Source organism: Lonchura striata, chromosome 15 (genome assembly GCF_050655825.1).
Source record: "Lonchura striata isolate lonStrDom1 chromosome 15, ASM5065582v1, whole genome shotgun sequence".
In the NCBI taxonomy this organism is placed as follows: domain Eukaryota; kingdom Metazoa; phylum Chordata; class Aves; order Passeriformes; family Estrildidae; genus Lonchura; species Lonchura striata.
The window spans coordinates 12685116-12695336 of record NC_140717.1 but is presented as its reverse complement, the minus strand read 5'-3'; positions in this window follow the sequence as shown (position 1 = coordinate 12695336).

Here is a 10221-nt window from a genome sequence, read left to right as displayed (position 1 = left end):
TCCAAAAACACTTTAAAGAATGCGTTCCTGTGGCTGAATATTTGCAGGATTAAACACAACCTTCCTTCCAGATCTCCTTGGAGCCTGTTCAAGACATTGGGCTGAGCTTTCCCCCCGGCTGCTTTCCTTGCAGGAACACTTTCCATGCAGGAGCTGCTTTCCCCTCTCAGGTGATCTGCAAACCTTGGAAGGGCAGGTGAGGAGCCAAGGGTGGCTCCTGCCCTGTTTGCTCACCTGCAACGGGGAGGGATAAAGGGCTTTGCTCTCCAAAACCTGCAGGAGCAAGTTCCAGCAAGGAGAATTCCAGTTAATTGGTGCAAGGAGCTTTTTCACAATGGGGGAAGGCCAACACTGCAATGAGCACTGGGGAGTTTTTGGGTCCCTGCCCTTGGAGGTGCTGGAATTGGACAGGACAGAGTTCTGAGGAGTTTGTGGAGTCACAAAACGGTTTGGGTTGGAAGGGAGCTTAAAGCTCACCTTGGTTCAGTCCCTTCCATAGCCCAGGAGCTCCAGCTGGTCCATGTTCCATCAGGTCAGCTCCAAGCTGGAGCTGCAGAACTGCAGGCTGACGGTTGGACTTAAAAAAAAATGGGTTTTTTGCACTTGGTTTTGGTGTTTTCTCACCAGTTCCTGTCAGGCTGGAGAAATGATGCATGGGAACGGCATGGAAAGGAATATTGGGGTGTATTTTCTCCTGGTATCCATCAGCTCCATTTCTTTCTGTGATTTAAAATACAAGAACACAAGAGATGGACAATTTCTGGTTATATTTGTATTTATCATTATCTCAGTTAAGGAATGGTTCACATTCACCTCTCACAACTAAAGTTGTTTTTACAGTGAATATTAGCAGAGAAATGTGCATTAGGTTTTCCTGTTGATCCAATTTCTGTCTGACTTATTTGGTGGCATGAAAAATCACATGTAACCTTTAAATTAACATTGTTCAGCAATTAGCTTCTTCCTTTCTTTGAACTAACAGCTTTGTAGTAAACAAACAATGCAATAAAACAGCAGAAGTAAAATAGGGATTTGTTTTTCAAAGGCGTTCACTATCCTTTGTATGAATTTCTCCTGAAATATCTTTAATTTCTATAGATTTTATTTTAAACTGTAGGAATTTCTTTTGGATGACAAACTGAATTCATTTTGCTACCAGCTGAGGTCATCATAAAACAAGTTTGGTTTATTTTCCACACTTTCCACTGCTTTAGGAGAAAAGTAGAGGGGAAAAAAGGCAAGAGAGAGCTGAGAAACCTTCAAAAGCAGAGATTGATGAGAACTCTGTGAAGATTTTGGTGACCTCTGCGTCAGATTGGAAAATCAAAATATTTCCCCCACCTCAGGCAGTTGGGACTGGGACCTGTGGTTTTTGTGGTGAACCCAGAATGGCTGAAAAGCAGCTTATTCATTGTTTATTCATTGTCATTTTTTGTGGAAGGACATCGGTGTGTCCTGACCCTGGATCTTCCTACTCCTCACTTGGTTTTTTTTTTTCTGATTGTGGTTTTTATCCCTCTCCTCCCGAGCACCTAAAACATGTGGGGAAAATCCTGATGTGAATTCAGCTCTGAGAGCATTTAGTGCTTCTTAGAGAGGAATAATTTCCTTCCACGCTTCAATCCAGCTTTGTTTTATGGGAAACATTGGATTTTTTTTTTTTGAGCTCCTCCTTTATTTACCAAATTTAATTTATCCTTACAGAAGTGAAATACTCTATTCACATTTTAAACTGCAGCTCCATCACTCGGATTCTCAGTCCCTGATGGAGATGGGAATTTGGGTACACTTCATCCTCTTTCCAATGCCCAGATTTGGGATTGTATCCTCACCCCCAGAGATGAAAAGCAGCTCTTCCCATTGCCCACAGGCTCTTTTCCCAGGATTTCTGCATTCATATGGGAATGAAAAATGTGCAAATGGATTCAGTCCAAGCCACTGGAAACAGGAAACTCTGCAAGCTCCCTCCTTTTATCCCCCTGCAAAAGCAGTGACCGTTTGTTTTATTTCGGGATACTGTATCCTAACAAATTATCCTTAAAAATCATTTGGTGTGAAATTGCAGATTAATCCCACCGGGGTGGGGGTTTAGCCCTCGTCTGGCCACTTGGGAGCACACAGATGGTGGCAGGGAGTGTGACAAAAGGCACAAGCCCTGATGAGATGCATGGATGTAACGGACAGAAAGCTTTTCCTCATGGCCAAGGTGAGGAAAACACCGGAGCTCCTGGAGCCTGCCTCCTGCTGGGAGAGCTCTCCTGGAAAATCTGCTCTGCAAAAGTTTGCACTGGCTCCCAAACAAAGGGAAACCTGCTCTGACTCCCTTTAAAATCCCATTTTTACTTTCCAAACAAAGAGAAACCTGCTCTGACTCTCTTTAAAATCCCATTTTTATTTTCCAAACAACAAGAAACCTGCTCTGACTCCCTTTAAAACCCCATTTTTACTTTCCAAGCAAAGAGAAACCTGCTCTGACTCCCTTTAAAATCCCATTTTTACTTTCCAAGCAAAGAGAAACCTGCTCTGACTCCCTTTAAAATCCCATTTTTACTTTCCAAAGGGAAACCTGCTCTGACTCCCTTTAAAATCCCATTTTTACTTCCTAATGCTGTTGCTACTTTTCTTATTCCTTTTATTTTCCCTCGTTGTTTTTGTTTTATTGCATCTTTAGGTGGCAAACACCAACAAATGGGGATTCCTTTCAGAGTCTGGCAGCTTCTTGTTCCCAAAATTAATCCTGTCTATCCCACGGGGAAAATTATGTCCTGCATGTGAAGTGCTGCAAGTCTGGCCTGGGGGAAATTAATCTTTATCCTTGTGAAATGACGTTGCTGCCCTGCACAGCCCTGAAAATTCCAACTGCCAGCTGAGCTACTCCCTGATTTTAATGTGCAATTGTTCTTACTTAGGAGGAAAATCCACGGTGCTGCCTGTTCCTGGTGGGAATTCAGGTGTGTGAGTGCAATGCCCCATCCCTGGCAGTGCCCACGGCCAGCCTGGCACAGTGCAAGGGGTCCCTGCCCATGGCAGGAGTGGAACAAGAGGAGCTTTAAACCTCTTCCAACCTAAACCTCTCTGAGATTCCATGATTTCCCTGGAAAAACGGGCCTGGGGCTTCTAAATGCCCAAATCCTGCAGAGCCAGGATTGTTTGTGCTTTAAGAGCTGGCAGAACCCCAAACCCAACCCACAAAACCTGACAATATATTTATTATTTACGAAGTTAAACCTAAGCTTAGCACAATTTTCACCTCTGTGAATGCACTGCAAGAATATTTTGCTCAGATTTGTGTCTAGTCTGGGGCAAAATGAGTTTATAGGTGCTATAATTGTGCAGTGGTTATTATATACAATAATACGAAGCAATGAAATTAGAACAAATCTGTGTATTATGTCAGCATAGATTTAATACTTTTATTTTGCATTTAGGGGGGTGAAATAAATACATCTGAAATTCTATTTTTTTCCCAAAAACAGAGGGCTATCAATATGCTGTTGGCTGATGGATGTAATTTCTAACTTATTTTGTCATTGGAAAGGAACTTAAGCCCCAAAGCACACAAAATTGTCACTTCTGATCTCTTTATTGCTCTTTTGTAGCTTTTTGTAGTGGTTTATTTACAGCTGAGGAACCGTGCAGAGAATCCTGTGTAGGTCTCACCTATTCCTTCATTACAGTAATGAGCCTTTCCTTAATTAATATCCCTCATTGTTTCAGCAAATCCCATGGGTTGTGTCATGCAGATAATGGCAATCAGTGCTTTTTCTGTCTCTGTGCTCAAATGAAGTTTTTTGTCTTAGTAGGTGAAAAGGAAAGAAGAAAAAAAAAAGAGATTTTGAAGCTCTTTGCTTCCATCTTTGGGCAAATGCACAACTTTTTGTTGTGGGAGCAATGAATGTTGAGTGACTACAGAAATATTTTGGGAAATTCTGGAGGCACAGCTCATGAAAACCCAACCAGCTGCTGCACCCAGAGCTGGAGCCCAACTTTGAGAGATCCCATTCTGCTTCCCAGCAAGGGAATTCCATTGGCCCAGGGATGGTTTGAGCATCCCAGTCTGGCCATGATTAAATTGATATTTCTTACACAAAACCGCAGAAGATGATGGAGAATGCCAAAGTCTGGTTTGGGACTGGAAATGTTGCAGAGCTTAAAACTCCTGGTGGCATCAAGGGTTTTCAACCATGACTGCAGCTGCTCAAGTAGAACATTCTTCAAGGTTTGTGGAGAAGTGTTAATAACAAACACGCAGTTTTTTTATTGGTTTTTATTTCTGCAACGTTTTCAGTGTATCACAAACACATTTTATCTCAAATAAAAAATGACACCCACAGGATGTCAGAGTAAAATCCAAATATGTACAGCCCAAATTCAGTCTGATCAATCCTTTCAGAAGGGACAGAAGGTTTGGTTTCCATTTCCTTCCTGGTTTCTGTAAATCTTTGGTGAATATTGGTTCCACCCATGCACCACCCCTCAGAAAAGAGGGATATGACCCGACTTTCCTGCCAGGTGTTCCAGAGTTTGGGGTGTTTTCAGGGATCCCTGGTTCTGGAGATTTGTGTAACTATTCCTGGGTGGAAGCATCCATCAGCATCCAGCAGTGACCATTCCTTTGGAGCCAGTGAGCAGAGAGAAGCCCGTGAGTATTTTTAAGAGTGCAAAATTAAGATCTGTTCTCTTAATAAGGCCATCACCAAATGAATATACCCAAGAAATCATCAGCTCCATTATGAGCAGCTTCTCCTGCTCCCTCAGCAGCTCTTCCCTCACCAAGCCCATGGTTTAGTGAATATTGTTTCCTGCTTCCACGACACACAAGTCTAATTAAACCATTTCTGCACCTTCCCTGGCCATAACTCCTCATTCCAGTAATTAGAAGACACCCCAGTACAGAACACGCTGCTTCATCAGCTTTTAGGCTACGGGACTTAAAACTAACATTTTCAAAAGCATTTCATGGTTTGAAAGAATGGTCAATTAACCTTCAGTTTCCTGGGGGGAACCCTGCAAAGAACTGTCAACAGTTCAGTTTAGAGAGATTTGTCCAGTGACCTACAAGGCCACGAAGTTCACGAATGCATGGAACGGTGTCATCATGGATTTGTTCCCTGGGTTACTGTCACAAGAGAATAAACTGATTTTTCTGCTACAGTAACAAGTGACCAAGGGGCGACTGAACGACCTTGGTGCTTCCTTGGGCTCCTGGGCAAAACCAGGGCCACTCAGCAGGAAAAAAACAACCCCTGGTATCTTCAGGATGAATGATGTGCCTCTTTCTCTTCCTCCCGTAAGGTTCTTTTTTAATCAGAGGAGCCCCGGGGGTGGGGATTCCTTGGCTGCCTGCTGGGTTTCTTTGTATTTGGAATTCCCCGCAAACGGCAGCGTGAGATGAACGTCTGATGATTGTGGTGGCGACAGTCTTCAGATTTAAGTGATAGCAACATCTCAGCCTTCTAATTTGTAGTGAATTAAGGGTTTTCTGTGGAGCAGTGGGGTTAATTTGGGGATGCACCTGCTGGAGGAACCCGTTCTGAGCCTTCTGGAGAGGTCTCACCATGAAGTTGGTTTTATTGCAAGATCCCAAAGGAAACAAGGGTCTGCTCCTGGCCATTGAAGGTAAAGCAACCTCCAGCTTCACAAGGGAGGCAGAATTAGCCATAAATAAAATTCTCTTCTGTGTGGAAATTCCTATCTTTGGCTTTGCTTTTACTTCAATAAAAACAATAAAAACACTTCATTTGCTCTGTAAACACAGGGGTTTATTGCCATTTCAGAAGCTGCATGGAAAAAATGCTTTTATTTTCTTCTACTCATCATCAAAACATTTTCCCTGGCCAACCTTACAAATCCTACGTTAAATCTGATTTTCCTGGCTTTTCTCCTTTTGCCACACCCATGACACACAAGGTCAGGGTTGCTGCTCCATGACTGGAACTGTTTCTAGTAGAGTTTAAAACATTTCAGTTGCTTCTATGTAGTGCTCCATATGTAAGATTTTAAGATAACAAGTAATCAGAGGGGTTTTATTAAGGATACGCTTAGAGAAACTTGGAATGGTTTGGGTTGGAAAGGATCTTAAATCTCATCCAGTGCCACCCCCTGCCATGGGCAGGGAAACTTTCAATAACCCAAGTTGCTCCAAGCCTCGTCCAGCCTGGCTTTGGACACCTCCAGGGGTGGGCACTGTACTCACACACCTGAATTCCCACCTGGAGCACTCAGCCCTGAATCCTAGGAGCAGTTTTTGTAGAGAGTTCAAACATCAGAATTCTCCAAACCCCAAGTGCTGCATGACAGGTGCTGGACATCCTTCAGAGGAAATTGAGACATCTCTGTAGGGATTTTTAGAAACTGGATCACGCCAAAGGGTGGTAATTGAAGCTGACTGCCTGTTTTTCTGTGTTTTTGCACAGCTGCAGAGTCGTGGCTCGGGCTCCCAAGCTCTTCCTGCCTGTGGTGATTCCCATCTGAGCCCATCCATTGGGGCAGCTCAGGAAGGTTTTCCCCCAGACCTGGGCTGAGGGTCTTATCAGAGCCTTCAAACCTGATAAAACCCCGCAGGAAGGGAATAGCATTGATCCTGTCTACTGCCAGTGACCCTTTGCTGTATTTTAGCAGCGACACATTTGTCATTCTCTGTCCCCTCCTGAGGCTCTCGGCGAGTGAGAAGGGAAGGACGAGGAGAAACAACAGCTCTAATTAGAAATGTGCCCATTTCTTTCAGAACAGCTGGGGAGAAGCTCGGACCCTGAGCTGTTCTTTCCCTCCTCACAAGCCCCAGAGCAGAGATTTAAATTCAAAGCATGACTTTGCAGGCTGGGCTGCACAGGGGGGAGGGGAGCAGGGATGAGGAGCCGCGGGCACGGTGCACGACACGCAGAGAGATATCATTAGATGAAAAAAGTGTCTTCCCACACAAGCAAAAAGAGAGGCTGGGTGGGAGCATCAGGATGGTCCAACACGAGCTCCAGAGGCACTGCTGGGACAAGGACAAGGACAGGTTGTGTCCCTGCAGTGCCTGGAGCGTGGGCACACGCGGAACGTCCCACACGAGCCCCGGGCTCTGCGGATCCCTCCCCACTCAGGATCAATTACTCACCCAAAATGACAGCCCCTGTCTGGTGACCAGGAGTGCTCACCCACGTGAGCTTCCTCAAGGGTGAATGGTTTTGCTTCTGAGCTGCTCTGACTGCTCTGCTGCGTTTTCGGAAGGAAAAGTTGGGAAATTTTTCCAGTTTTTGTTGCCTGAAGTAATCAATTCATCACGCAGAATGCTGTGGGAAATGGATTTGTAGAGAGTTTTTTATCAAACCCCAAAAACTGTCTACAAATTCATTTCCCACAGAACACCTTGCTTGGTTTCTTATTACATTCTTACTTCAACACCTTGGTCTCTTTCTACATCCAAATCATCATTTCTGATGGTTGTTTTTTGTAGGTAAAAGCTCAGTGGTTTTGCTACAATTTTTTTTTTTTGCTTCAGGAGTGTATTGATCCTACTGAACTCCCTGGGATATGAAGTTGGGCCCTTCTTTTTCGTGTTCCCCTTTAGCCCTGCTAAACAGCTTTAACCTTTATTGGCTCTATTTTTGCTTTCAGAATGGGCAGCTTAATGCTCAGATAAATTTCGATATACGGGCATGCAACAGGAAAAACAACAACAACAACAACAACAAAAAAAAGAATCTCTTGGGGTTATTCATGTGCTTTTGGATTTGATTTACTTCCTACTTCCTTATTTAATAACCATGTTCCTTAAGACTCCTTAAGCTTGACTGACCCGTGTTTTGTTGGCAGGTCTATTCCACTGACCCCTGCCAAGACCCCTGCCCCAGTTCGTCTATCAGACAAAAATGAATCTATTCCAGGAACTATCACTTCCCATTATCTCTAATTGAGCCTGACAGTTGGAGACAGGCCTCATTATTTTTAATTGGGCCCTATATTTCTAGAGTTAAATTAAACACAATTTAATGCAGATAGCTCATCTACATGGCTAGGACAGAGTCAAATTGTATTTTAAGTTTCATGGAGCAACAGGGCTTGTTTGCAGGCTTTGCTTTTTGCAGTGTTGCTGCTTTGAGCTCTGTGTTTGTGAGGACACTCCTGTTAATTAGAACCTGACCTGGCCCTGCACCTGTTGGACCTTTTCTCTACACTTTTATACCAAAAATCCAAACGTGGGCCCAGGGTGGTGATGAAAAACTCTTTAATCAGCCCAGACTGCCTGTGAGAGCTTCATCTGGTTCAGGTAGTTTTAAACAGATTTGCAGGGGGTGTCATGCAAGCAGAGAAACTGCTGAAAGTTTTGCCCAAATTCCTGTGGGAAGTTTTATTCAGAATTTAAAGGGAATATGCCTCTCAATACCTCAACATGGCCATGTTTACTGCTCCATTCAGAGCTTTTTTTCTGCCACAAATGAACATCTTTATCACTATCAGGTGGGGTTTTCTGTAAGAAACCTCTGGATAAATAGAGAATTGAACCATCCTGTTGTTGTAAATATTATAAATGTTCATGTCTTGGATTTTCTTAAGGAAGGAACATTCCAGTCTGTGCTCAGGAAGGACTTGTCTCACCCGCCTGGTGGTTTTCAGCCACACAGGAGTTGGAAGATCAGTTTGGTAAATCATTCCCTGTGCTCTTTCTTTGAGTCAGCTGTGGGCTGGAAGCCCAAGTCATTTGTTATTGAAGCTTTAACTTTGCCAGAGTTCAGTTAGTCCATCACAAAACTCTTTGGCTAACTCATGGAACCTAATTCCTAATTACAGAAGGCTTGGATAAAATACTGGATTTTTCCTTTGCACATGTGAGGTTAAACACTCATTTCAAAGGACGTTTCCTCTGATATATTTATATTTTCTGTACTTTCCTCTTCAGCTTTGCTTGAAGGTCAAATAAACAAACTACAGCACTTCTCCTATGAGAAGTAACAGATCCAAAGTGTCTTGAGGAATCCAAGACAAGGATCCTTCAGTTTGGAACAGCAGGATCTCTACTTTTCTCAGGGGTCTGGGCAGCTTGCATTAGTAATTATATACTGTGTGTTTAATTAACAGACACCTAATCATGGAAATTCTATTACATCAGGCCTAGAGGCTGGGATTGCCCTGGAGAAAATGAGCAAGGAAAATGAGCAAAGAAAATAACCCAGTGTTTGTCCAGTCCCTGCTCCTTCCTCTCTGCTCTCCTTGGTGCCAGCCACCCTTCCCAGCCCCAGCTCAGTCGTGCCTCACTTCTCCTGCTGCCTCTGGCATCTTTCCTGGAGCAGGGAATTCCTGCAGCCTGGAGAAGCTCCTGGATGAGCCCTTTGCTGCCTGCCCATGCTGGATCTCTGCTTTTCTCCTAGCTTTGCTTTTACTGCACACAGAGGCTGTCACTTCTGCTGGGAGAGCAAAAATAGCTCCAAAACCAGCACCAAAACAGCGGTTTGTTATTTTTTTTATCAGCTCAACTTGGAAGTTGATGTGATGGCACCTCTGGGATGATTTTCCATGCCCACAGCCAGCCTGGAAATGCTATTCCAGCCAGCCAGCACCAACTGCATGAACTTCCCAGCTTTTCCACTCATTAGGTGGTTTTGTTGGCTTTATCCTGGCTGGCAGAGCCCCCCTCCTTCCCTGGCCCTGCAGGAGGTCCCTCTGTGACCCCAAAATCCCAGGAGATACAAGGGCTCTGTCATGTGCTGTTGTCCTTTTGGCTGAACTTGGAGAGAAAAGGCCTTTGTCCAGCCTGTGGCCAGTGAGCAGCACACTCCCAAAAATACAGATTTAGTGACCTGGGCGAGGAGCGAGGCTGAAAGGGATTTACTGCAGCTTTCCACGCCTCTGTAGATCAGTATTTGGGATTTATGGCGGCTTTCCATGATCCCATGTGTCTAAATTTGGGATTTTTATGCCTTTTGCACATCAAGCATTTAGGCCTTGCTGGGAATATTCCCTGCAGCCACACCAGGGAGAGGAAGGATTGGCATCCTTCACTTGTCATCCCCGTTGTGGAAGTGGAGCTGAAGTTTTGGGGGTGTGTTTTTGTGGGAAGATTGTGGAAAGATCCAAACCATGTTTGGATGCTGGGTTTTATGCCTGTACTTGTTCTGTACAGTATTTTTTAGGAAAATTCACACCAGACCCAAAGGTTTTCAGTGTCCCCCCTTTCTGTTGCCGAGTTAACCAAAATATTAATCCCATATTTGTTGTAGTAATGAACTTCTGTAAGTT